Source organism: Muntiacus reevesi, chromosome 14 (genome assembly GCF_963930625.1).
Source record: "Muntiacus reevesi chromosome 14, mMunRee1.1, whole genome shotgun sequence".
NCBI lineage: Eukaryota > Metazoa > Chordata > Mammalia > Artiodactyla > Cervidae > Muntiacus > Muntiacus reevesi.
Window position 1 is genome coordinate 37,554,360 of NC_089262.1, and position 25,536 is coordinate 37,579,895.

The following is a 25,536-nucleotide window of genomic DNA, read 5'->3' on the forward strand; positions in this document are numbered from 1 at the left end:
TACACACGTCCCCTCCCTCTTGAGCCTCCCTCCCACCCCACTACCATACCACCCCTCTAGGTCGTCACAGCACCAGGCTGAGCTCCCTATGTTATAGAGCAACCCACAGCTAAGTCTGTGAAAAAAGACAAAAAGTTGGTTGAAAAGTGATTTGGGAAGGATAATTTGCAGAATGTAGCAGAAAGCCTTTCAGAGAAAGGAAGATAAAAGGGTGATAACTGGAGGGAGATCTCAGGGTACAGATAGCACTTGTTGTTTCGGAAGAAAAGAATTGTGGATATTATTATAGTATTCCAGGTGGCACTGAGTAGAGGTGAAAAAGTTGAAAATACTAGAGAAAAAGAGAATTTTGAAAATTGCAGAGGAGATGGTGTAGGAATTTGCCTTGAGCAAATGATATGATGACAATTTTTTAATTATCATCTGCTAGATACTTATCTTTACTGAGGACCTCTGTTTAAGTTTAAAACTGAGGTTTGAAAATTGTTAACTAACATCCAGTAATCAGTTCAGTTCAGTTGCTCAGTCACGTCCAACTTTTTGTGAACCCATGAACCGCAGGCACACCAGGCCTCTCTGTCCATCACCAACTCCTGAAGTCCACCCAAACTCATGTCCATTGAGTCGGTGATGCCATCCAACCATCTCATCCTCTGTCATCCCCTTCTCCTCCTGCCCTCAATCTTTCCCAGCATCAGGGTCTTTTCAAATAAGTCAGCCCTTCGCATCATGTGGCCAAAGTATTGGAGTTCCAGCTTCAAAATCAGTCCTACCAATGAAAACCCAAGACTGATCTCCTTTAGGATGGACTGGTTGGATCTCCTTGCAATCCAAGAGACTCTCAAGAGTCTTCTCCAACACCACAGTTCAAAAGCATCAATTCTTCCGGTGCTCAGCTTTCTTTACAGTCCAACTCTCACGTCCATACATGACCACTGGAAAAACCATAGCCTTGACTAGACGAACCTTTGTTGGCAAAGTAGTGTCTCTGCTTTTTAATATGCTGTCTACGTTGGTCATAACTTTCCTTCCAAGGAATAAGTATCTTTTAATTTCATGGCTGCAATCATCATCTGCAGTGATTTTGGAGTCCCCCAAAATAAAGTCAGCCACTGTTTCCACTGTTTCCCCATCTATTTGCCATGAAGTGATGGGACCGGATGCCATGGTCTTAGCTTTCTGAATGTTGAGCTTTAAGCCAACCTTTTCACTCTCCTCTTTCACTTTCATCAAGAGGTTTTTTAGTTCCTCTTCACTTTCTGCCATAAGGGTGGTGTCATCTGCAGTTATTGATATTCCTCCCAGCAATCTTGATTCCAGCTTGTGCTTCCTCCAGCCCAGCATTTCTCATGATGTACTCTGCATATAAGTTAAATAAGCAGGGTGACAATATACAGCCTTGACATACTCCTTTTCCTATTTGGAACCAGTCTGTTGTTCCATGTCCAATTCTAACTGTTGCTTCCTGACCTGCATACACCTAATAATAATGGAACACAAATATGAACTTGATTTTCACACCAAAACCTGTGTTTTGAAATGAAAAGAGGTGCATATGTTAATACATCTGTAGTTTGGGGTAGGAATTAATGGGAGTCAGTACTTGATAAAATCCATATTCTCCAGGAAGTATGCAAAATTAACTACTGAAGTAGAGGAGTTGAGACAATGTCTAGAAATCACAAAGGAAGGAACAGAGGATTGGGGGGGAGAGGCAATAGTCAATAAGAATTTTCCAGAATCAATAAAAGACTTAAATGTTCAGATTTAAGAATCACAATAAATACTAAGCTAAACTAGTAAAAATCCACACTTAGATTCATCCAAGTAAAATTGCATAACACCAGTGATAAGAAAATTTTAGTATTCAGAACAACAACAACAACAAAAATAGATGGCCTACAAAGTAACAATTAGACTAAAGCAGACTTCTCAACAGGAAAAAACAAAGACCACAAGATAACAGAAAGTGCTGAAGAAAAATATCTGCCAATATCATTCAAGAGAGTGGATAAAACAAAGTGTGTGTTTTCAAACAGCCCCTGAAAGAACTACTAAAGAATGTACTTTAGAAAAAGACAATTTAATAGAAAAGAAACATGTGGAGATCAAAAACCAGTATGGATCAAAGAACTTGGTAAGTACTTTGGGAAATACTCCTTCACTATCTGAAGTAAAGGTAATGATAATGACTACTGAAGTGAGGAATTCAAATGAAGTAAAACTAAGATATTTAAAAAATAGGAAATAGAGAAGGTGATTTAAATTATAGAATTCTAAAGTCACTATTTTGCTCAGAAAGAGTAGACATATCAATTTTGGCTTTTTAGAGTATTTTTTAAATGTAAGAGGAATTGCTATAAAATTACAATCTCTAATTTCAAAGGGAGAGAACTTCAAAATCATGCTTTTAGAGTAAACATTGGAATGTTGTGACTAGTTGTAGGTGTAAGTAATTTCTATAGAGAAAAGAAAGGATCTAAAGGAAATATGACAAAATGTTAGTATTTGTTAGTATCTATTATTTTCTGTATTTTTTTCATTTATTTATATTAGTTGAAGGCTAATTACTTTACAATATTGTAGTGGTTTTTGCCATACATTGATATGAATCAGCCATGGATTTACATGTATTTTTGAAATACTTTGCAATTAATTTTTTAAAAAAGAATCTTCTTTTTTATGTGCTCTTTCTTGAACACATATCAAGCCACAATCACTGAACCTTCACTATATGAAGAAGCTGAACCAGCAAAGCTCATACTTGTCTAGGTAAGACCTCACCCCCTGCAGAAGCAGAAGTAGACAGAATGTTCCTTTCTGTTTCTATAAGTAGTGTCCCTATAAGGCATCTGAACTTTGAGCACATGAGTCCGTCTCATAACTATGGTCATAGCCTGTCTCACCAGGTCACAGTGAGCTTCACGTCCTGCTTTGTGATGATCACTGAGATGCTTTTGGAGGAGTAATCTTAGTAGTCGTTCAAAGTCCTTTCCAAGTCTTTGTCAGTCCATGTTTATCATTTTCAGTCTTCATAAACTGACACAGAGTGTTGTCTGCATGATCACAGTCAAGTTTTACAGCTACAGTAAAGAGATTATCTGGACTTCCCTGGTGGCTCAGTTGATAAAGAATCCACCTACCAATGCAGGGGACTCAGTTCAATCCCTGGGTCAGGAAGGTCCCCTGGAGAAGGGAATGGCAACCCACTCCAGTATTCTTGCCTGGAGAATTCCATGGAGAGAGGAGCCTGGTGGGCTACAGTCCATGGGGTCACAAACTGTCAAACACAACTGAGTGACTAACACTTTCACTTTCACTAGCAGTCTTATCCCTTCCATTTACAAAAATGTGAGGTCTAGAGAAACCAGTTTTCTTGCCCTGTAAATTAGAAAACTGAAAGTCAGATTTCAGACCTGTCACTATCATTTTTCCATAAGATAACGCCTACGTTCCTAAGCTGTTACAGAATGAAGTGTATATTATCTGTGAAGATCCTGAAAGTATCATGATTTGTAGCCTCCTGATAACCCCAGTGGAACAGCATAAGTACAGTGCTTCTGACATTCAAGGCCACACCCCTGGGATATTCGTGTCTAGCCTGCGCTTATCCAATGCGGCGGTGCACCTGGGATCTTCTGAGCTAAACTTCCCTGTGTGACTCCAAGTTGTGAAGTCTGAAGAAGACATGTTTGTTGACGATACAACCTTAACAAGAGTCACAACATCGATAAGACGCTAGACACACCTCACTGGAATGATCAAAACTGCCCAGGTCATCTGCTATTGAGTTAAAGAATCACTACCCTAGAGAGGACTCTGAGAAGTCATAGAAGGACACCTAGATCTAAATATGGCACTTCTCAAACTTTAATGTGCACATGAAGCATTTTGTTGTTGTTTAGTCGCTAGTCATATCCAACTCTCTGCAACCCTGTGGACTGTAGCCCGCCAGGCTCCTCTGTCCACGGGATTCTCCAGACAAGAACACTGGAGTGGATTGCCATTTCCTTCTCCACATATGGAGCATGCAGGGGTCTTATTAAACTACAGATTGAGTAGGTTGGGGAGGGGGAGGCCTGAAATTCTGTATTTCTAACAAACTTCCAGATGGTATCCATACTGCTGGTCTCATGAGTACCCTTCAAGCACCAAGGCTTCTCTCTGTGCCCAAAACTGTCCCAGGGTCTGTGATGAGGAGACTGTGCTTCTCTAAGGCAGGACTTTGGTAGCTGAGGAGTGTATGAGGCATGTGAATTGTTTGAGCAGAACCACAGAGCTAGTCATGTGCTGTAAGAATTATGGCTTTGCAGTCAACACATGACCATTAATGATTAGTGAACCTGAAACAGACATTTCCTGAAGGCTTCTGGGAGAGAGATGGTTCCTATTTTTTGAGAAAGAAGTTTTAAAAGTTACTCTTGATGGTTTCATTCACCTTTCAGTCACCTTGGAATAGCCAAGACCTGTACCTTCCTGTTGGAATTACTGGGGAAAAAAAGAAAGAAAGAAACAGGGTGAAAACATATAAAACAATGATTTTCAGACACTGGGCATCAGGTTGTACAGGATAGTAGTCCCTGAGAAATGGGAAAAACTGAAAAAATAAAACAGAGTATCAGTGAGTTATGGAACAACTTCAAACAACTTAATTATATGTTATTGGATTAACTGGGGTGAATGTGGTGATAAAAGAAAAGATTGGAAGAGATAATGGTTGAAATCCTCCAAATCTGATTTTAAAAAATCAGAAACTCAAGATTTAAGAATCTCCATAGAGACCCGGGTTCAATCCCTGGGTCAGGAAGATCCCCTGGAGAAGGAAATGGCAAGCCACTCCAGTATTCTTGCCTGGAGAATATCATGGACAGAGATTGGCGGACTATAGTAGTCCATGGGGTCACAAGAGTTGGACACGACCTAGCGAATAAAACACCACCACGAGTCCCCAAGCACAAGAAAAGAGGAGAAAAGAAAGGAAAGACTATATCATTATCGTAGAGATAATTTAAGTCAGTGGTGGAAATCTGTAAAATATTTTCCCTTAAAAGAAGTCTGTATGTTAACTAGTTTCAAAGAACCTGTTTTAAATGAATTGTTGTTCTCCTTTAAGTCAGTACTGCAACAATGATAATTTGGTTTCTGTTTCTCAAAACTAGCTTGGATAAATGAATAGATCTCATTGTTCTTATGTATTATTCATCTTGTTCACATGTTCAGGCCAGACCAAGCTCAAAGGGCAGCTACAGATTCTGTGCCCATTATCTGTTTCGCCATAGCTACACACCCTATATTCCTTTAATGCATGTATTTAGGGGCTAGATTTCAATCCCATTCTTCATTTAGATATACTGAAGGCTGGCATGGTCTACATGACCCCTGCAAAATATTGTGAGTGAAAATATGATGATGATTTTTTTTTTACTTAATTGTTCCAAGTTTTGTATACCCTTTCTGTCCTCTCAAGCACTGCCTCCTCCCCCCTCACAGTTTCACAATACACACCCCTTATTGTCCAAGAGCACAAGGAGCGTCCAGAAATCAAATGATGAAAGAGGGAGAGAAAGAACTAGACGCTGTCATCAGCCCACTGGTACCAGTCATTCCTGGCCCTGCTCCAGCTAATGATTGCTCGTCCCTGGTCTGGGTTATAGTTCCAAGGTTTCATCTCTTCCATTTGGCAGGCACAAGTCCACCCTCTGATGCTCAGCCATTTTTTTTCTGCAAAGGCTTAAAATCATGCCAGGGTGAACATGTCATTTAGGAAGTGTTCCTACCTTCAACTGCCTTCCAGTTCAGCCTAACAGGAGTCTGCCTTCAGCAGATCTAGAATATTTCCATTTCTTTCTCATAGGAAGGCCTGATCTCTTTATGCAATTGGTCTCTGCTTCTCCGGAACTCCACATATTAAGTGAAGGGCTCTCTTCATCAAATACAAAATGTTCTGTCCCCTTTCCCAGGATACCAGCTTGTTCGAGTCTCATCCTTGACAATTAAGAGTAGGCAGGGACTTCCCTGGTGCTCCAGTGGTTAAGACTTTATCTTCCAATGCAAGGGGTGCAGGTTCAATCCCTGGCTGGGGAGCTAAGATCCCACTGTCAAAAAAACCAAAACATAAACAGGAACAATATTGTAACAAATTCAATAAAGACTTTAAAAATGGTCCACATCAAAAAACAAAAAAAATGAATAGGTCATTCATCCTTCTCTTAAGGAAGACTGCATGCATAAAAGTGAAACAACTGTCAACGGCTAGGTAATTCTTTTATCTCTTTCTATACATATGGAATTTGCTCATATGATATTTTAAAATTCTGCTTCAGTCCCTCACCCCATTATTCAGAATGTCCATCACACTAAGAAGGCTAAAAGAATTCTAAAGGACATATAACTACAGGTGGGAAAAAAACTGCACTGCTTCTTTTGCTTATTTTAATACCAATAATCATTTTTAGACATCAAGACCTTTTAACAGATTCTAATTCCAAGGAATCCCGAGCTCTCCAGAAGAACTTCAGGCTTCAATTGTGACTGTCTTAACTAACATAAATGAGTAAATAGGCCTCTCCTACCCACCAACTTGGATACACAAGGATTTCCTCTCCTCCCCACTCTTAGCCCAGGGCCTCTCTGCCAAGGAGTTGTCTCCACTTGCACCGCCAAGAGTGGGCCCAGATGCTCATAGTTTGGAACTCTTCCCTTGCCCTTGCTGGGTGTGACCAAGAAAAAAAACTAGGGAGCAAACACCCCAGCAAGCAGATGGTTCTCATTTAGACCTAAAAATATTCTCCATCCCAATGAACAAACCCTTCACAAACTCCCAATCAGAAAAACTGTCAGTACTTCTAGCATCTAGCCATTGTCTAGCACACAGTAGGTGCCTGTTCAATACTGAATAAATGAATGAACGAATCCATACCTTTCTATGTGTCTCTGACTGCAGCAAATATCATGAACTTCAGTCACTTAATATATTAATACTCCTATATTCTCACTTTAGCAGGAACATCCCAAAATCTTAAGGCAAAAGAAATTTATTACTGCTCTGAAACACCATGGTTACTCTAATAATAGAATTTCAATATTGCTTATTTTTGCTGTCTGAGGCAGGGTCATTAACACTGGCTTCTACAACAAACAACCCTAAAATTTCATCAAGCCACAGCTGCTTTTATTTCTAATCCACTCACATTCTGATATTGATTGGGCAGGATCCAGTCTCCTTCCATCTGTGGCTCTGCCTCCTGGAAAGGAAAAAGAAGAGTAGAAGATCTAGGAAACATAAATGGCTGTATCACTTCTACTAATATTCAACTGACCAGAACTAGCCTCACAGTTCCAACTAGATGCAAGGGCACTGGGAATGTAATTTGCTTGTTTGCTCAGGAACTGAATGTCATACAACTTGGTGAATGCATTGCACTGTCTTTGCCATAGAGGCTAAAGGAGCATTTCATATTTCATGTTTCAGTGTGGGGCAGGGGGGAGTGCAACATTTTTAATATTAATACTGTAACCTTTACCCTATTTCTCCTATGCTTTTCTCTTCAGTACAGATTTATCATGCAAACCCCCTCAATCAGTCACTTAGAATATAAATGTTTTCACTGTGTTCTGAAAAATTACAGTAAACACTATACAAGTAGGGTTGTTCCATGTAAATAGTCTGGTTTCAAAGTCCATGGGTGTTGCTTATGAGATAAAATTGTCCAGAGATTCAGCAAATATTTGCTATTGATGGTGAAAATGACAGCAATGATTGCTTCTGCTTGATCTCTGACCTTAACCCTTTCCATCTCAAAACTCTCCCTACAAAGGCCTGCTGCTCTTCCCTGTTCCACTGTGTTTAGTTCCCAGTTCTACTGGGGAAATAAAGTCATTTCTACAGCCTCAAGTGCTCAGTCACTCCATCGTGTCTGACTCTTTGCAATCCCACGGACTAACCCGCCAGTCTCCTTGGTCCATGGAATTTCCCAGGCAAAACCACTGGAATGGGTTGCCATTTCCTACACCAGGGGATTTTCCCCACCCAGGGATTGAACCCACACCTCCTGCATTAGCAAGCGGGCTCTTTACCACTAGCGTCACCTGGGAAGCCTCTATGGCCTCAGGTCAAGCCCAAACGAGTCTTCTCAAGTCTTGAATTTTGGAGCTACTCCTAACCTATGGGTAGTCCCTCACTTTCTACTACTGTTCATTATATGTACTTCTCTCTGCATCAAGGTAGTTTCTTTCTTACATATCATCACCCTCTACAGATTTGTGGGCCTCAGCACTCCCTCTGTGTGGCCCAATCAACAGCACACACTGGCCTTTTTGAGGGTGGCGGCAATTGTGGATAGAGCGCCATGAAGGCCTCAGGGATGCCTCGAGAGTATAAGGTGGTGGGGCGCTGCCTGCTGACCCCCAAATGCCGCAGGCCACCCCTCTATCGCATGAGAATTTTTGCACCTAATCATCTTGTTGCCAAGTCCCGCTTCTGGTACTTTGTGTCTCAGTTGAAGATGAAGAAATCCTCAGGGGAAATCATCTACTGTGGACAGGTGTTGGAGAACTCTCCCCTGCGAGTGAAGAGCTTCGGCATCTGGCTACGCTATGACTCCCGCAGCGGCACCCACAACATGAACCGGGAGTGCCGGGACCTGACCACAGCTGGCGCCGTCACCCAGAGCTACTGAGACATGGGTGCCCGGCACCGAGCCCGGGCCCTCAGTCCAGACCATGAAGGTGGAGGAGATCGCAGCCAGCAAGTGCCCCGACCAGCGGTCAAGCAGGTCCACGACTCCAAGATCAAGTTCCCACCGCCCCACCGCGTCCTCCGTCGCCAGCACAAGCCACGCTTCACCACCAAGAGGCCCAACACCTTCCTTTAGGTGCAGGCCCTCTGTCCTCGGGTCTGCCCAAATAAAACTTAGTGGGAAAACTGAAAAAAAAGAAGCGAGGGCCCCTTATCACTGAATCCTCAATGCTTACTATGGCCTCTGGGTCAGCTGTTGTCACTGACCTTCTCACCAGCTTCCGGAAGTGAGGACTCTATGGACAAATTCTTCCTCTCCACTTCCCCAGTTAACCGCTTGTACCCAGGGCCCCCCTCAGCCTCAAGTCAGGGACCAAAGGGCCTCAGGGAAATCAGAAGGACTCAGAAGCAGGAAGAGGAGCCCCGATGTCTACCAGCATTTGCCAAGAAACTACTGCTTTCTCCACGGTTCTAAGAGCTTCTGATGGACTGTCTCCAGGAATTCTCAGAATGCCTAAAGACTATTATGATTTCCCTTTAACAGAAAGTTATGTAACCTGCCTAAGGCACACACGAGTAGTTGGTGGAAGGGCACCCAACCCAGGATCAAGGTGGGGGTGTGTGTGGAGAGAAACAGGGAAACGAGGAGGGGATTCCTTCTTTTGTATGAAGAAAACTGGGAGCAGGAAGATGCTAGTGCCCCACTTCTCCCCCTCCTCATCCTGCCCCCTACCCCGACCCCCTTCCCACCTGTCCTGCCCAGAGTCAGGGGCTCCCTGCCTCCCTCTCTGACAGGCCCAGCTGCAGTTTCCCTGGCTTGTTTTTCAACACTCAATAGCGAAATGGGTTAACTCCATTCAAAGGGGGAAAAGAGGAGGAAGCTGTGCTTTGGCACTTAACCCCAACAGCATTCTTCCAGCCGGTTTTCCATGAATAAAGTCTTAGACTCAGCCGTGTCTGACTCTGTGCGACCCCATGGACTGTAGCCCGCCAGGCTCCTCTGTCCATAGGATTCTCAAGGCAAGAATACCAGAGTGGGTTGCCACTTTCTTCTCCAGGGGACCTTCCTGACGCAGGGACTGAACCCGGGTCTCCTGCATTTCAGGAGGATTCTTCACCATCTGAGCCACTAAGGAAGCCTTCCATGAATAAAACTGGCCCTTTAGACCTCCAGTTTTCAAAGAAAAAAAAAATGTACCATTTACAGTCACAGAAAAGACAATTAAGAAGCCTGACACTCTCAGCATGCTAACTCTAGTTACTTGCTAAGGAAACTCAGGTTCATGAACTCTTTCCTCAGGAACATGGAACACCTCGTTCCTGTCAAGTCCCTGGTGACAAGGAGGAGCCACAGCTTTCCTCACAGGGAGCAGCCAGGACGAAAGCGCAGCAGAGCCCTCATCGGCCCGAGAACCCGGCCGACACCCCTCGTGGCCCTGGCTGTGCTGGTGCGTCTGCTGAACAACGTGTATGCTGTTGTCACCTCCTGGGGCTCCTCTCCCCCCACCTCCCAGCTGGATCACTTCTCTACTGTGCACATTTAAAAAGCTCAGTCCAGTGAATGGAAATAGCAGCCCCCGAGAACAAAATCAACTAGAACAGCCTGTGTTCCAAGCTGAACTTTCTGCTCTTTTGGTCTCAATTGCTGCTCAGAAAGGAATTCACAATCGCCTCCTCGGTCATGTTTTGCTTTGCAAAGGGAGCCCACAAAATTCACTGAAACCTCCCCAGCCTTCCCAGAGGCTCAGGCTGGCTCAGCCACAGGAGGAATGTTGCCAAAATATGTGTCCCTTTTCCTTTTCCTTAAAGAACTGGTACTCAGGGTCAGCTAACGAAATGACTTAGTTTCAAATTCTTCCAAAAATCACATCAGAATCATGGAATCTCGGAGTCTTTTTCGGCCACGTGTTTGCTGGCATTTAGAAACATCAACAAATCTTTTCTGACCAAAACCAATTCTTTTCATCCCTCTGATTGGGAATTTATTTCCATTTTCCCTAGCAATCCCAGTGAAGCTTCAATTTGAGACTGAGCTGCAATACTTAGGATGAAATTTCTTGTCCACTCTTGGTCAGCAGGTGGGTTCAGGGAACCAGCAGACCCCTGGGGCTTCTTGGGATCTGCCTCCAGTCAGTCACTGCAGGAGAGGGGTCACCAGTGCTTAGGTGACAGGAGTCCTGCCACACCCATCTCCACTTCTACTCCATGACGGAGACAAACTGAGATGGGAAAGAAATCATCTAATGCAGGAGCCAGTCCACACACAGTTTATCTTCATCTTCAGTGTTCAGAATGATACACACACATGGCATGTTTGCCAAACCCATAAAGCTGCAGCTCAGGTTTCACTATTTAAGTAGCAGATGTCATGTACTATTTTGTTTCATGGTTTATCGTATTTTGCACAGTTGCAGCCGATTTGCCTCCTCTGAGATGACAGAACATCTTGAGCTGGTGTGACACATGGATGGGGGTGCCATGGGAGTCTGTCTCTACTCCTCACTACTATGTTATTGACGACACCTTTTAATGCTATTGGTAAAACAGTCTTTACTGACAAGGAGACCAGGTCGCTGAATATCGAAGGATCGAGGGTCTGCATTTCCCTTGCAGGACCCTGTCAGAAAAACAGACAAGAAGGCATCAATTATCAATGATGTTTTTGGTCCAGAGGCTACTGGTGCATAGAAGTCGAACTATGTATGAGGATTCCAACTTCTAGATTCTTTCTGAGCTGTCGTTTGATTTTCATCTGGACATGATCCTAAGCCGGCGCTTGTCTTCGTCACACTCTCCTGGAGTTACGACTGACTTGTGTCCTAGAACAGGGCTGCGGCTCACCCATCTTTTATCTGCAACACCTTGCAGGGTGCCTGGCACAGCGCAGGGCACTCTCAGGGGTGATAGGTCAGCTCTGCACCATCCCCGCCTTGCTCTGTGCCTGCACCAGGAGGGGTTCCATTGCCTCCGGCTTCTGGATTGATTCCACCCCTGGAGTACACAGACAGGAAATGGGAGGGAAGAAGGGAGGGGGAGCAGCAGAGCTCAGAGCCCCTTCCAGCCCGGCTTTGATCTGGCAGTAGCTGCGTCCCTCTGCTGAAGCCACGCAAGCAGCTTCTCCTTTGGCTGCAGCTCTCACTAAATCTCAGCAGCTCCCACCAATGATCACTCCCTCCTCTTACTCTGCAGGCCCAGGGTGAAGGCTCCTTCCGATGCTAGTCTAACCAGCATAAGGGGTCTGGGTGGCCCTACCCACACACTATTTGCAAAGTCAGGAGTCAATCAGTTCTCACACGCTGAGTGAATGTGAAGGAATTTCTAAAAGCACTCCAAACGGTGTTCCCAAAGTCCACTGGGGAAACTGGGGCTGAGAGAAACAGGCAGAACTTTAATCCCTGATCTTATTTCCTTTCTACTTATTTTACATATTGGATTTCCAGCTAAGATTATAACAAATAACCTAATTTTTAATTTAAAAACAACTGAAAACCATGGATGCATTATGGAATGTAAATGGTTTGACATTAGGGTTCTCGTCTATCTGGCTCACTGAGAACCCCCAAAGTTTGGAGGAGGGTGGGCACAGATTAGGCTTTTGATAAATATCTGTTGAGAAAAACATAAATGAATAATCTAATAGCCCACGGAAGCCTCACAACAGCCGTATATGAAAAGCAAGGCGGGTATTTTCTCCCACACTTTCCTAGGAGGAAACTCAGCCTCAGAGACCTGACCAAAGGCAGCTCACCCATTCCCACCAAGAGCTTGGTCTCAGTGGTTTATTAGGAGTAAATGTACCTGCGTGTGGGGGCTGCGGTGTGTTCACATCCTTTCTCTCACCCATATTAAAAGGTGCTCAGAAATGAATAAACAGCAAAGATGACTGAGAAAATTCAAGTATTTCGTGCAGTGGAAGACTAACAAATCTAAAGTCAGTTCCTTGGTATAACATTAAAATCAAAAGTCTTTCAACTGACTTGAAGGCACCCTTGTGGGCTGGTGTCACCCCCTTCACCAGGCCTGGGACACGGGTCCCCTAACTGCAGTGCTGTGACCTCTTTTTCCAGATCCTATAGGTCTGACGGATGTCTTCTTTTCTTCCACAGCCTTTCTTCTACCCTCAGATTCCCAAATATTTAAGATCCAGAATCTACCCTCAGAATATTCCCTCCCTACCCCAGTGAGAAACGCAGAGCTTCTAGCTCCTCCAGGGCATCATCCTTCCTTTTCCCATGTCCTCTTTCTCAGGCCACAGAGGAGAAAGAGCAGCCCAGCGGTCAGAGTTGAAAACAGGAAGGGGGGTTCTCAGTCTGCAGCAGTAAGAAACCAGGTGTCCACCCAGGGAAGGCAATCTCAGCGGGGAGACCATCAAGTTGTTACTTTAAGGCCCCTCAGGGCCTGGGCCACCTGCCTCAGGTATAATCCAAAAGAGAGCTGAGTGGGGGTGGGGAGATGCGAGCATTCCTGGGTCTCTTATCTCCTCCCCACCTGGAGGGCCCTCCTTAAGCCCAGGACTCACTTTACTCACTCCTGGAGCAGGAGGCAGCTATCAGGTGTGTGATTTCAGAGGAATCGGAAAACCCTCCCAGCCAGAAAGCCCACCACACTTTCTTTGGGGTTCATCACCTTCCTTTACAAAGTCTATTACTAAAGAGGAGAACGAAGCTAACAGGCAATCACATAGTGCTGCTCCGGCAAGAGTGCGGGCAGAGGTGGGCTTTGAACCTGCTGGAAAACTGGGGCTTTGGGTGCCTTGCTCAACAGGAAAAGAATGCTTGTCAAATTAGCAATAGCATATGCTAACATTCAGGTTTCCCAGGTGGCACCCGCGGTAAAGAACCTGCCTGCCAATGCAAAAGACATTAAGAGATGGGGGTTCCATCCCTGGGTCGGGAAGATCCCCTGGAGGAGGGCACGGCGACCCACTCCTGGAGAATCCCATGGACAGAGGAGCCCGGCGGGGCTACAGTCCATGGGGTCGCAAAGAGTCGGACAGGACTGAAGTGACTTAGCACGCACGCACATGCTAACATCCCCCTAAAAACAGTGACAGGAAAAACAGGAAACCTCTCAAGCTACTCCGTGACTTGAGGCCCTTCCCTGTTCACCACAGAGTAAAACAAAACACAACTCAGCCAACACAGCAGCCTGACTGGGATGACTTATTTCATCATGTCCCTTCCTTCCTAATGGCTGGCTGATACTCGTCCTCCAACGTGGGGCTTGTGGGAGATGGGACAAGAGGCAGCTGTGAAATATGGATGCCAAGACAGTCCCAGTTCATCTCAGACAATTATGACCTCGGATGTTCTACTAGAGGCCCCAGTGCACACAATATCTGATGAGAAGGCGTGTTTTCAAACGAGCCTGTGAAACCGACACACAGAACAGACGGGTGGCTGCCACGGGGAAGGAAAGGAGTAGGAGGCTGGGGTTAGCAGGTGTAAGTTTCTATATACAGAGTGGCTAAACAACAAGGTCCTATTGCATAGCGCAGGGAACTGTATTTAACATCCTATGATACAGCACAGTGGAAAAGAACATGAAAAAGAATGTACATATATGCATAATTGAATCACTTTGCTGTCAAGCAGAGTCAGACACGACTGAGCGACTTCACTTTCACTTTTCACTTTCCTGCATTGGAGAAGGAAATGGCAACCCACTCCAGTACTCTTGCCTGGAAAATTCCAGTACTCTTGCCTGGAAAATTCCATGGACGGAGGAGCCTGGTGGGCTGCAGTCCATGGGGTCGCAAAGAGTCTGACATGACTGAGTGACTTCACTTTCACTTTTCACTTTCCTGCATTGGAGAAGGAAATGGCAACCCCCTCCAGTGTTCTTGCCTGGAGAATCCCAGGGACGGGGGAGCCTGGTGGGCTGCCATCTATGGGGCTGCACAGAGTCGGACACGACTGAAGCGACTTAGCAGCAGAAGTTAACAAAACAGTGTAAATCAAGCATACTTCAATTAAAAAAATATTGATTAAAAAAAGGATGCACATTTTAACCTTTAGTTAAGAAAGCACAGTCCTGATAAATAGCCTTGAGAAAGCAAAGTTCTTCTTTCAATCAGGAAAAGTGATAGGACTATGGTCTCTGCCTTTCACTAGCTGGGTAACTGGGCAGCTCAGACTCTGAACAACAATTTTCTCAAAAGCAAATGCGGTAATGCTAGCTGACTCACAGGGTGGTGAGGAATAAATCAAGTTAGATAAACTACCTAAGGCTGCTATTAAAATGCCTGGGACATTAACAGATTGTCAACAAATAGTAGCTTTGAAACAGAACATAATTATCAGCCAGAATCCATTAAACCTGTAACCTGCCTTCACTGATCAAGCTCGCTTTAATTGTGGCTAGGAAAAACTTGCAAAAAAAAACCCTCCAAGTGTCACGTAGCCGAATTGTTTGCCAAGTTGTTTTTCAGGAACTTTTTTGAGTCAGCTGTGTCTAGTTTGAGCTTGAGCCAGTCAGGACTGGTTAAGATCACTAATCCTTCAACTGGCTATTTGTGTGTCCGTTCCATGACATTTTGACATCAGAGGGTTCAAAATTCACCCTCAGAAGGTGCTACCATCACCATTTTCCAAACATGTAGCCCAGAGGAAAGGCTTTGATTAGTTTCAGCTGTGCTGGACAATGATTGCTTCACCTTTTCTTATTTCCAATCACTTTCCCCCACACTCCCCAGGGCTCAGCTTTATCCCATAGATATCCCGAGCTCCTCGCCTTCAGCAAGGGGTTTTGAGATTTGTTTTCCCATTTTCCCACTTGACTGTCTCGTGAGTAAACCCTTTCTCTGCAGCAAACCTCAGGCTCTCAGCGTTTGGCTTGCTGAACATCAGGCAAAGGAATCTGGTTCGGTCACAGCTTTTGCTTTACTTGGGTGTTCAGAGAGCAGCTCACAGCCAGGGACACAGGCTTTGGGAAAATGTTCTTCTGGGCGAGTTGTACGGATGGATGCAGGGAGCTCAGGTAGAGGTAGGCCCGTTGCACTGCCCTGGAGAAGTCTGGGTGACAAGGAGCGCCGGGAAGGGTGAGAAGAGGATCTAGTTAGCACAGGAACATGAGGCTCCAGGGAGCCGAAGTGTCTGGCTCCCAATGGCGAGGGGAGGAATCCATTTGGGTGGAGCCCAGAGCCCAGGTGTTTGTTTCCTTCCTTCCCCACCTACACCCTGCCCCGGCATTGCCGACTCCCACGTGGAGGTTACCGAAGCCTGTGGGGACCTCAGCTCAAGGCCAGGTGGGCTAAAGAGGAGGACAGGGTGAAGGAAGATGGTGGGGACTCAGAACAGGGCCTCCAGCTTTCACTCCGCCAACTAGAGCCCAGAGGACAACCGGAGGGCGGTCAGACTTGTCCCCAGCCTGCCTCAGGCACATCGCTCATCCACACGTGCAGCTTATCAGAGTCCAGCCTGACCCATGCCTCCAAAACTGCGAGGACACCTGATCAGCCTCCCCCTCCACTACTTAACCTTCCCTTCTCCCGGGAGCTTCCGGATGCAACGCCTCCTTCCTCCCTGTGAGTAGATTCAGGGGAATCTTGGCACAGCAGGGGCCTGAGATGTGGCTGAAACCTTCACCCTGTAGAGGAGGACGCTGGTATTCTGAAAGGTAGGAGACTTGCCCTGTCACACACCCGCGTGATGGCATAGCCTGGATGGAACACAGTATCTTAATGGACCCCATATGCCGGGTGAGAGTACTTGTCCTGCAATCCCCGAGGAAGGTGGCCATTCTCACAGTGTCCTGTAGGGAACACACTTCAAAGTCTAGAATCAAATCCAAACTCTAATCGATGAATGATCTTAGACAAGCAGCTGAACCTCACAGAACCTCAGCCTCATCACCAATAAATTAGCATAATAATCTTCATAGGTTTCCTTGAGGAGTAAATAGAGTATCTAACATAGGTTGAGCGCGCCCCCAACACGAGGTACTCCATGCTACTTACTACCATCATTAATTATGTTGTGGTTCAGTCACTGAACTTCAGGTTGCTAGAGAAAGCTGGAGGGTTCAGGAACCAGAGGAAAGAGGACTCTTCTGATGAGGAGAGGGCCAAGGTTGGTTAGCTTCACATCTTTGGTAATTCTGAGGCCCGCCAAACTTAAGGTCCCATGGGGGAAGTGGATCCAAGCCAGAGGAGAACAGAGAGCTCTGACCTCTAAGTTCCTCTTGGCTGTTTCATCATGTTCTTTCTCAAGCATCTGACCTTGGAACACAGGGGACTCGGGGTCAGTAGGAAGAGCCCCGAGAGTGACAGGCACAGCACCGCAGAGCTGTCCTTGGGATGGAAGCAGAACTCCTGGGACCTCAGCACCCTCACTGGGAGTGACAAGGGTCTAATAATCCCCATGCAATGACTCCAAACTTCAAAAAATATGAAGGATGAGCAGAAGAAAATTAACGCTGAAAATTATTCAATATCAAATGACAGTAACTGATTCTTTTGTCAACAGCCAGAGAGCTAACAAAACTACAGCAGCTGCTGAAAGGGTCTCTGCCCCACTGACAGGCTTTACACTGGAATTCCAGCTGCTGCCCTATTGACCAAGATATAGTCACATGGTTTTTTAATTAGTCTTAAATTTAACTACCCAAAATGCAAAAGGAACTTTCTTATGGATATTTTTTTGAAAGAAGATTAGGAAAAAAAAGGATTGGAAAGGGGGAGGGAAACCCTCAAATTTTAAGGACCAAAGTCAATTACTTAAAAATCTGAGTGTTTGTCACCCTAAAAATTATGAGTTCAACATTTAGCCCTTTCAATAAGAAAAGATTGGAAAGGGAACACATCTAATATTTAGCTTTTCTCAAGGTATAACCCACACCTGGAATCATTAAATGTCGAAAATGAGAAAGCGCTTTGTACAATACATGTGGGCTCAGTAAACCATGTCTTTGGGTCTATTCCTGCTCCTATGAACAAAGAGCACAAGTGTGCATGCGTGTGTGTGTGTGAGAGAGAGAGAGAAAGAAGCTGAGCACTGCGTTTGGGGCTCTCCCGATGTCTTACCTCCCTCTACTGGAGAAAGACCACATATGTGTGTGTGGTGTGTGCATGAGGGGGCTAGAGGTGGGGGTGGGAGCGTGGGAAGGTGGGGGCAGGCCTGGGGGAAGAGAGAGTGGAAAGCAGAAAGACTAAAATTTCTGTCTCAACCCTGAAGGAAAGCTTCCGTATGATCTACCGCCAGCTTTTGATCAGGCCCCAGCACAGGCAGGAGCAGCAGACAGGCCAACTCTGACCTCACAAAGGGGAACTTCAATCTAAAAATCCTTATCAAACATTTTCTCCACAAAATCTGCCAGTAAAGAGTTACCTCTGGTGTGGACTTAGCTATGAACTCATCTCCCAGTGGTCAGGGCCCTCTCTCTGAGACTACTTTATGACCTTAGGTTGCTGGAGAGTCAGGCATTGGAAGGGTGATAATTTTGGATTATCAGGGCCCTAGACTTGATTGGCACCAAATGACCCAGAGAGACTTTTAAGCAATAGAAAGGTGATCCAAACCAGTGAGCCTAATCTGGGGTCTTCAGCTACTAAAGGCTCCTTCACTAACGGCTTCTTTGAATGTAGTAAAAAAAAAAAAAAAAAAAGGTCTGAGATATTTAAGACTATACTTCAAAAAAAAAAAACCACTATATCTTCATTTGCCTACTCTAATACTACAAACACGAGACTCCCAAGGTTTTTTTGCATTTAGCTAAAATTATGTCAATTCATTTTAGTTACATAGGTACTTTGTGACTCACCAGGTAATCCAATATTTTAAAAACGCAAACATAAATCAGAGTGGTTCCTTACATGATAGAAGTATTCCTCACTTCACCAAAATATTCTATGTTTAAAAATTAGCCTTTTCATATGGATCTCACCTTAACCTTTTCATATACATTGAGTAACAGTAAATTTATAGTTGTGGGTGTACCAAATCCCTTGGGAATTGTTTGCTCAGTTTAGTTCTGACACAAATGTTTTAATCAACAGCTGTTCTGGGAAGCTGGCTAGCATCCTTTTTGAATGTTGAGAATTTTAATAAGGATAAAATCTAAATCTGAAACTATCCTGTCTCTGCATGAGTAGATGTACATCCTCCTCCTCCATTTTTAATAGTGATTTTTAAAAAATTTTTTACATACAAAAGTCTGTGCATAATTAACGTGTACAATTTGAGTTTAGTGATATGTGTGTGTGTGCTAGGTCACCTCAGTCATGTCCAACCCTTTGCGCCCCTACGGACAACAGCCCACCAGGCTCCTCTGTCCATGGGATTCTCCAGGCAAGAATACTGGAGTGGGTTGCCATTTGCTTCGCCAGGGGATCTTCCCCACCCAGGGATCGAACCCACGTCTCTTACGTCCTCTGCGTAAGGGGTGGGGTCTTTACCACTAGCGCCACCTGGTGATTTTAAACGGTGATAACATGTTGTACTCAATTTTTTTTCACATAGGCTTCTATTGCATAAAGTCAAGTATAGCCATAGTTTGTGAAAAAAAAAAAAAAATGTACAAAGAGGATGAGGGGCTTTGATGGAACAGACGTCATCTATCCCCTCCCCCCATTTCCCTGGGTAATTGAGATTTGTTTTGAAGCCATTTCCCAAGCAATTGGATTCTACATGAAGCGGCAGCAGTTGGTTCATGGTCAGCCCAGGAGATGTCAGATTGTTCTTTGTATTTCGTTGACACATTCAGCAAGCTGGAAACTGTACTGAGTAGTGGCTTTGGCATGTTCTACATCTGGCCAATGAGGACTGAAGTCAGGGTAAACCCTCCTTGTTTACATAGCAGTATCTCTTTTGCTAACAACCCTGCCTGCCAAAGGAGCTAGAGGTCTTGACTTCTCAAGAGAAGATGCTACATATGGTAGATCTAAGCTACTTACTTTTTCTTGGAGGAAAAAACCCTTGCAAATTTTTTAATATGTAGCTTTTAAAAACTCCTATCTGAAAAGCAAAGTTTTCCAATAGCATTTATTAGGCAACTTGCTGTAATGTGTTTAGTAAAGGAAACAAGAAGTGATGGTTCTTAATCAGAAAAGCACAGTAAGAGGAAGAAGGTATACCATGTCCCGCATATTTCACAGAATAGCAGAGTTCTTGGTCTTTCCTGGGACTTCACAGTTTAATTCAACAGGATGATAGCTATGTAATTATAAAACCCTGCTGATTTATTTAGAATTCTCTTGAAATCTGGAGAAGGAAATGGCAACCCACTACAGTATTCTTGCCTGGAGAATCCTCTGGATGGAGGAGCCTGGTGGGCTGCTGTCCATAGGGTCGCACAGAATCAGACATGACTGAAGAGACTTAGCATGCATGCATTGGAGAAGGAAATGGCAACCCACTCCAGTGTTCTTGCCTGGAGAATCCCAGGGACAGAGGGGCCTCGTGGGCTGCCGTCTATGAGGTCACACAGAGTCGGACACGACTGAAGTGACTTAGCAGCAGCAGCAGCTCTTGAAATCAGAGCTTGAGTTAAGCACCAGGCACAAGGAGTCCATCTCAGAGATTATGCCAGAAGCAGGAGCATGTGATCTGAGAGTGAGACAAGGAAGAGGGAAGAGTCCAGGGAAGGGTGCATTACCTGTCTTCCTCTCCACTCTCCTCTCTCTTTTAGGTCACTCTGCGGCCAATAGCCATGTGACTGAGCTTGGAAGAGGAGCCTCCAGTCAAGTGTTCGAGGGCTGGAGCTGCAGCTCACAGCTTGCCTGCAGCCTCCTGACAGACCGTGGGCCAGACCTACCCAACTGAGCCACTCAAAGATTCCTGACATCCAGACACTCCACTGCTGTTGCTGCTTGGTCGCTTCAGTCGTGTCTGACTCTGTGTGACCCCACGGACTGTAGCCCACCAGGCTCCTCTGTCCATGGGATTCTCCAGGCAGGAATACTGGAGTGGGTTGCCATGCCCTCCTCCAGGGAATCTTCCCAACCCAGGGATGGAACCCAAGTCTCCTCTGCATTACAGGTAGATTCTTTACCACTGAGCCACCAGGGAAGCCCTCAGACACTTTGTGAGATAAGTTTGTTGTTTTAAGCTGCTAAATTCTGGGTTAATTCGTACTGCGGCAACAGATAACTAACACTGTTCATATTAAGTAGAATATTAAGTGGTACTAAGACATCAAGTTTTCAAAGAATACTTGATGACATGAAAAAGTGATGAGGGCACAATATTAGGTGGAAGCAGCAGGAAGCAGTACCATCTGCGTAGTGTGTTGCATAAATGTTGTTTTTGTCTTATTAGCACATGTCCATCCCTGCTTTCTCCCACTAACAGAATTTCCCTTTCTCGTAGGAAAACAACTCCATGTGTTTCAAGTGGTGCTGACTCCAACCCATGTAGGCCAAAGAAGTGACTCAGACCAAATTTTAAGTTCCTCATTCGCTTGGCACATCATCAAAGATGGACTAATAAGAACAATTCCTGTACTTTTTCTTCCTTGAGTCGTTAAGGCAGAAAAGGGCCTGAACGTTCAAAAAAAAGTTAAAGATGGTAAGGGTTATCATATGCCCTGGATTGAGTAGTTCTCCAAGTTAGAACCAACCTTAGAATTTTCGATTATGAAACAATAAACTTGGCTTAATTGGGATTGTGGTTCTGTTGTACTACACAATAGTATCTCCAATTTTTATAAAAATAAATAAAATTACTTGCAAACAGAGAAAATGGTAGAATCTACCAAATGCTAACAGTGGTTCTATCTAGATTTGTGGGTTTCAAATTAGTGAACTTATTGTACCAGAACTTTTAAAACACAGATTCTCAGCCTTCTCATTGGGAAACTTTGACCCAGCAGCCCTAGATTAGAAACCAGAAATGTGGGTTCTTAACAAGCTCTCCATAATGATCAACAAACAGCAGTGGAAAGAAGTGAATCCACAGGAGTAGATTATAAATGAATTTTTTTTTTTTCTCTACATGCATCTTTCAATTTTATAATGAACAAGTACTATTTGGGTAATGAGTACATTTCTTAAAAGGACAACTGTTAGTAACTTGATAATGTTTGATATTTATTATTTATTTTTATATATTTGGCTGTGCCAGGCCTTGTTGAGATATGTGGGATCTAGTTCCCCAATCAGGGATGGAACCTGGACCTCTGCACTGTGAGCTCAGAGTCAGTCACTTGACCATCAGGGAAGTTCCAAAGTTTAATATTTGACATGAAACTTTTTATTGTGAGGAATCAAAAACCCCATTGGTTAGTAGGTCAGCCAAAATAAAATACTCAGACATTATTTACTATGATAGTAAGCATTTTCTTAACTCTGATAAAGAATATGGTCCAGCTATTGGGGCAAAGTATACAGCAGATGGGAGGAGAACCTAGCTCCCCAGGGCCTTTCTTATCACTAAAGAATCAGTGAGGGTCACACCAGTTCAGAGGAATCTTGAATTTTCTCACCTGCAGGCTTCTATTTCCCGTTAATGCCAGAAACACATCATTAATATTCCTAACTCCAGCCCCTTCCCTACAAGACAGAGAAACTTCCACATGACTATTACACAGACTTACTATCCTTCCAGGAGAGATTTCATCTCTTTAAGAACCCACAAGAGTTCTACTGCTACCCAAGGGGTTTCTTGCTAAGGGCTGTCCAACACCATCTCCACCATGTTTAAATCTGTGCTTTGTCTACATGTTGATTTTAAAAATTGAAAACAGGGAATTCTCAGATGGTCCAGTAGTTAGGACTCCACACTTTCACTGCCAAGGGCTCAGGTCAGAGACCTAAGATCCCACAAGCTGCGCAAAAAAAATAAAAATAAATAAAAAATAAGGAACATTGATATTGTTAGTCTATGTAATATTGATCACTACAACGTCCTGGGATTCCATTTCCTTCTCCCATTTCCAAATGATTCCAAAGTTCAGATCTAATGGATCCTCCCTTCTTACAGGTTATTCATTCTTCAGGATCATCAGCATTTCTGTCTGTCTGTTTGCTTCATATTTGGACCTTGGCTTCAGGATGTGGATTTTTTTTCCCCAGAGAGTTTCTAAATACTCTTCGTTTTTTCTGAGTTTCCTCTCCCCCCCTCATACCCTACATATTCTGCCTACATGTGTCTCATCTCCATTTCCTTGTAGAACACCTTCAAGCAACTTCTCCAGAAATAGTGCAGAAGAAAAATGTCTGAGCCGTTGAACATCTGAAAAGCCTTCGATTTTGTTGACGATGATTCATATTTTGTCTGGCTATAAAAGTACAGCTTTGAAATCATTTTACCACTAGTTTTTTCCTGAACAGAAATTCTGAGAAAAAACTCTGTATATATAGCAGAGTTTATCCATTAACAAGATTTTAGAAGGAATGATGCAAAACATAACTGAAAAGCAGCAGCACACGTGCTGGGAGCCCCCAGTTTTCCTTGCATGTTCAAGTTCTCTAGGGAAAAAAACCTTCCAGCTTTTATTCAGGAGGTAAATTCCAGCCACCTGCTCTCACCTCCAGAAGAGAGTGAGCACAGGCTTTTATAAGAGACTCTTAGTAAACACTGTAACTTCAGCACCCCTTCTCTACCTGCAAACAAGGTCATAATTTGGGGGGGGTTGCCATGACAGAAGACTCACTATATCACTGCATTTTCGCACCTTGGGTTGCAAATTCTTCCTCTCTTATCTTCCCAACTTGCAATAGTAATTGACATATCTCATCTGTTGATACGTCCATCCTATTATCTTCACTTTGATTTGAATTTTTATTATTTGTTGGCTCTTAGTTTAATGAAGCAACGAGAAGAGACAAACACATATCCTCAGTTTGCCATCCTAAATAAGAAGCTGTCTTTTTAGGAAGAACTTTTAAGGTTGGCAAGAAATGGGGCAGCTACCAAAATGCCTCTAATGACAGCTTTTCATCAAGGGCACAACTCTCATGATTTACAGCAAACATGAGGAATTCTCTTTATGATGAAGATGGAGAAGAAGGCCAGGGATTAGCTCATATCTAGGTTCAGATATAACCACTCTGAGCCCACAAGAGGTGTTAGACGGTTCCAGCCACCCTGACCTGAGATCCTAGGGCCTCCAAATTCCAGCTTAGATGACCAACCAGCCATTACACTGACCTTTTTGACTCCTTTAAGAAGGAAGAGAGGAAGTTTAAGATATTTGAGGATTTTCTGTACAGTTTATAAATTATTTCTATCTTAAAAAAATAAGTATTATAAGCTTAAAATAAACTGCTAAAACTGCAAGATGTTTTGGATAAGCTTCATGGAAAATCACAAAGGAAAAACCTGTAGGAGATAAACAAAACATCGAGACAGGAATAAAAGCATACCACAAGAAAAAAAAAATCATCAAATCACAAAGGAAGACAGCAAGAAAGGAACAGAAGAACTACCAAATAGTCAGAAAATAATTAATAAGATGGCAATGCTAAGCCCTTACCTATCAGTAATTGCTTTAAATGCAAATAGATTAAAATTCTCCAATCAAAAGACAGAGTGGCTGAATGGATTTTAAAAATAAGATCCAACTATATGTGCCTATAATCTTTAGCTTCAGGAGACACATAGGATGAAAGCAAAGAGATGGATAAAGATATTCAACATAAATAATAACCAGAAGAGAGGAGGGGTTGTTATACTTGTAGCAGACAAAATAGAGTTTAAGTCAAAATCTGTCACAAGAGACAAAGAAGGTCATTATATAATGAAAAAAGAGTCAATTCAGCAAGAAGACATAACAACTGTAACTGTATATGTACCCAGTGTAGAAGCACCTAAATGTGTGAAATAAATTTGAACAGAAATTTGAACAGAATTTCTAAGTAAATATGAACAGAAGTGAAGAGAGATATACACAGCAGTACAATAACAGTAAGGGACTTCAATACCCCCACTTTCAACAATCAATAGCTCAGACACAAAATCAATAAGGAAAAAGTGTACTTGAACAACACTATAGACCAAATGTACCTAACTGACATATAAAAGACATTTTCAAAAGCAGCAGATTTCATGTTCTTCGCAAGTTCAAGTCTATTCTCCAAGACAAATCATATATGTTAAGCCACAAAACAAGTCTTAAATTTATAACTGAAATTATATCAAGTATCCTTTCTGATCAACATGTTGAGAAACTAGAAATCAATAACAAGAGGAAAGGTGGAAAGTTCACAAATTTGTAAAAATAAAACCGCATACTCCTGAACAGCATATGGGTCAAGGAAGACATCAAAAGTCAAAAAATATCTTGAGACAAACAAAACTAGAAGCACAAGACATGAAAACTTATGGGATGCAGCAAAAGCTGTTCTAAAAGACAAGTTTATAGCAATGAAAAACAGAGTGGAAGTCACTCAAAAAATTAAAAATAGAACTATTATATGATCCAGCTATTCCACTTCTGGATATTTACGCAAAAAAAAAAAAAAATCTCCGTTAGGATCTTGAAGAAACACTTCTGTGTTCAGTGCATTATTCACAGTAACCAGGATATAGTGAGTGAAAGTCGCTCAGTTGTATCCAACTCTTTGTGACCCCATGGACTATACAATCCATGGAATTCTCCAGGCCAGAATACTGGAGTGGGTAGCCATTCCCTTCTCCAGGGGATCTTCCCAACCAAGATATGGATATAACCTAAATGTCTATCAGCAGATGACTAAAGGAAACGTCGTGTATACATACATAGACTACTATTCAGCTTTAAAAAAAAAAAAATGAAATCCTGCCATCTGTGACAACATAAAAGTTAAGTGAAACAATGCTTAAAATTTCCTAAGAATGTACACCTTATAAAATTATTCTCATCCCCCCCAAATAATGATGATG

General features: G+C 43.4%; 1 long non-coding RNA gene and 1 pseudogene across 2 annotated transcripts; one reads left to right on the forward strand and one right to left on the reverse strand.

Moving 5' to 3' along the window:
• Window positions 1-1,012: 1,012 nt before the first annotated feature.
• LOC136146477 (uncharacterized) lies at window positions 1,013-16,876 on the reverse strand. 2 transcript variants are annotated; one of them, XR_010658992.1, is made up of 4 exons: window positions 16,695-16,876; window positions 15,623-16,396; window positions 7,191-7,244; window positions 1,013-6,095 (listed from the first exon to the last, which is right to left on the reverse strand). It is a non-coding gene; the product is annotated as an uncharacterized lncRNA (long non-coding RNA). The 2 variants fall into 2 exon arrangements; XR_010658991.1 differs by having other exon boundaries at window positions 15,551-16,396.
• LOC136146656 (large ribosomal subunit protein eL20 pseudogene) lies at window positions 8,151-8,954 on the forward strand (annotated as a pseudogene).
• Window positions 16,877-25,536: the final 8,660 nt, after the last annotated feature.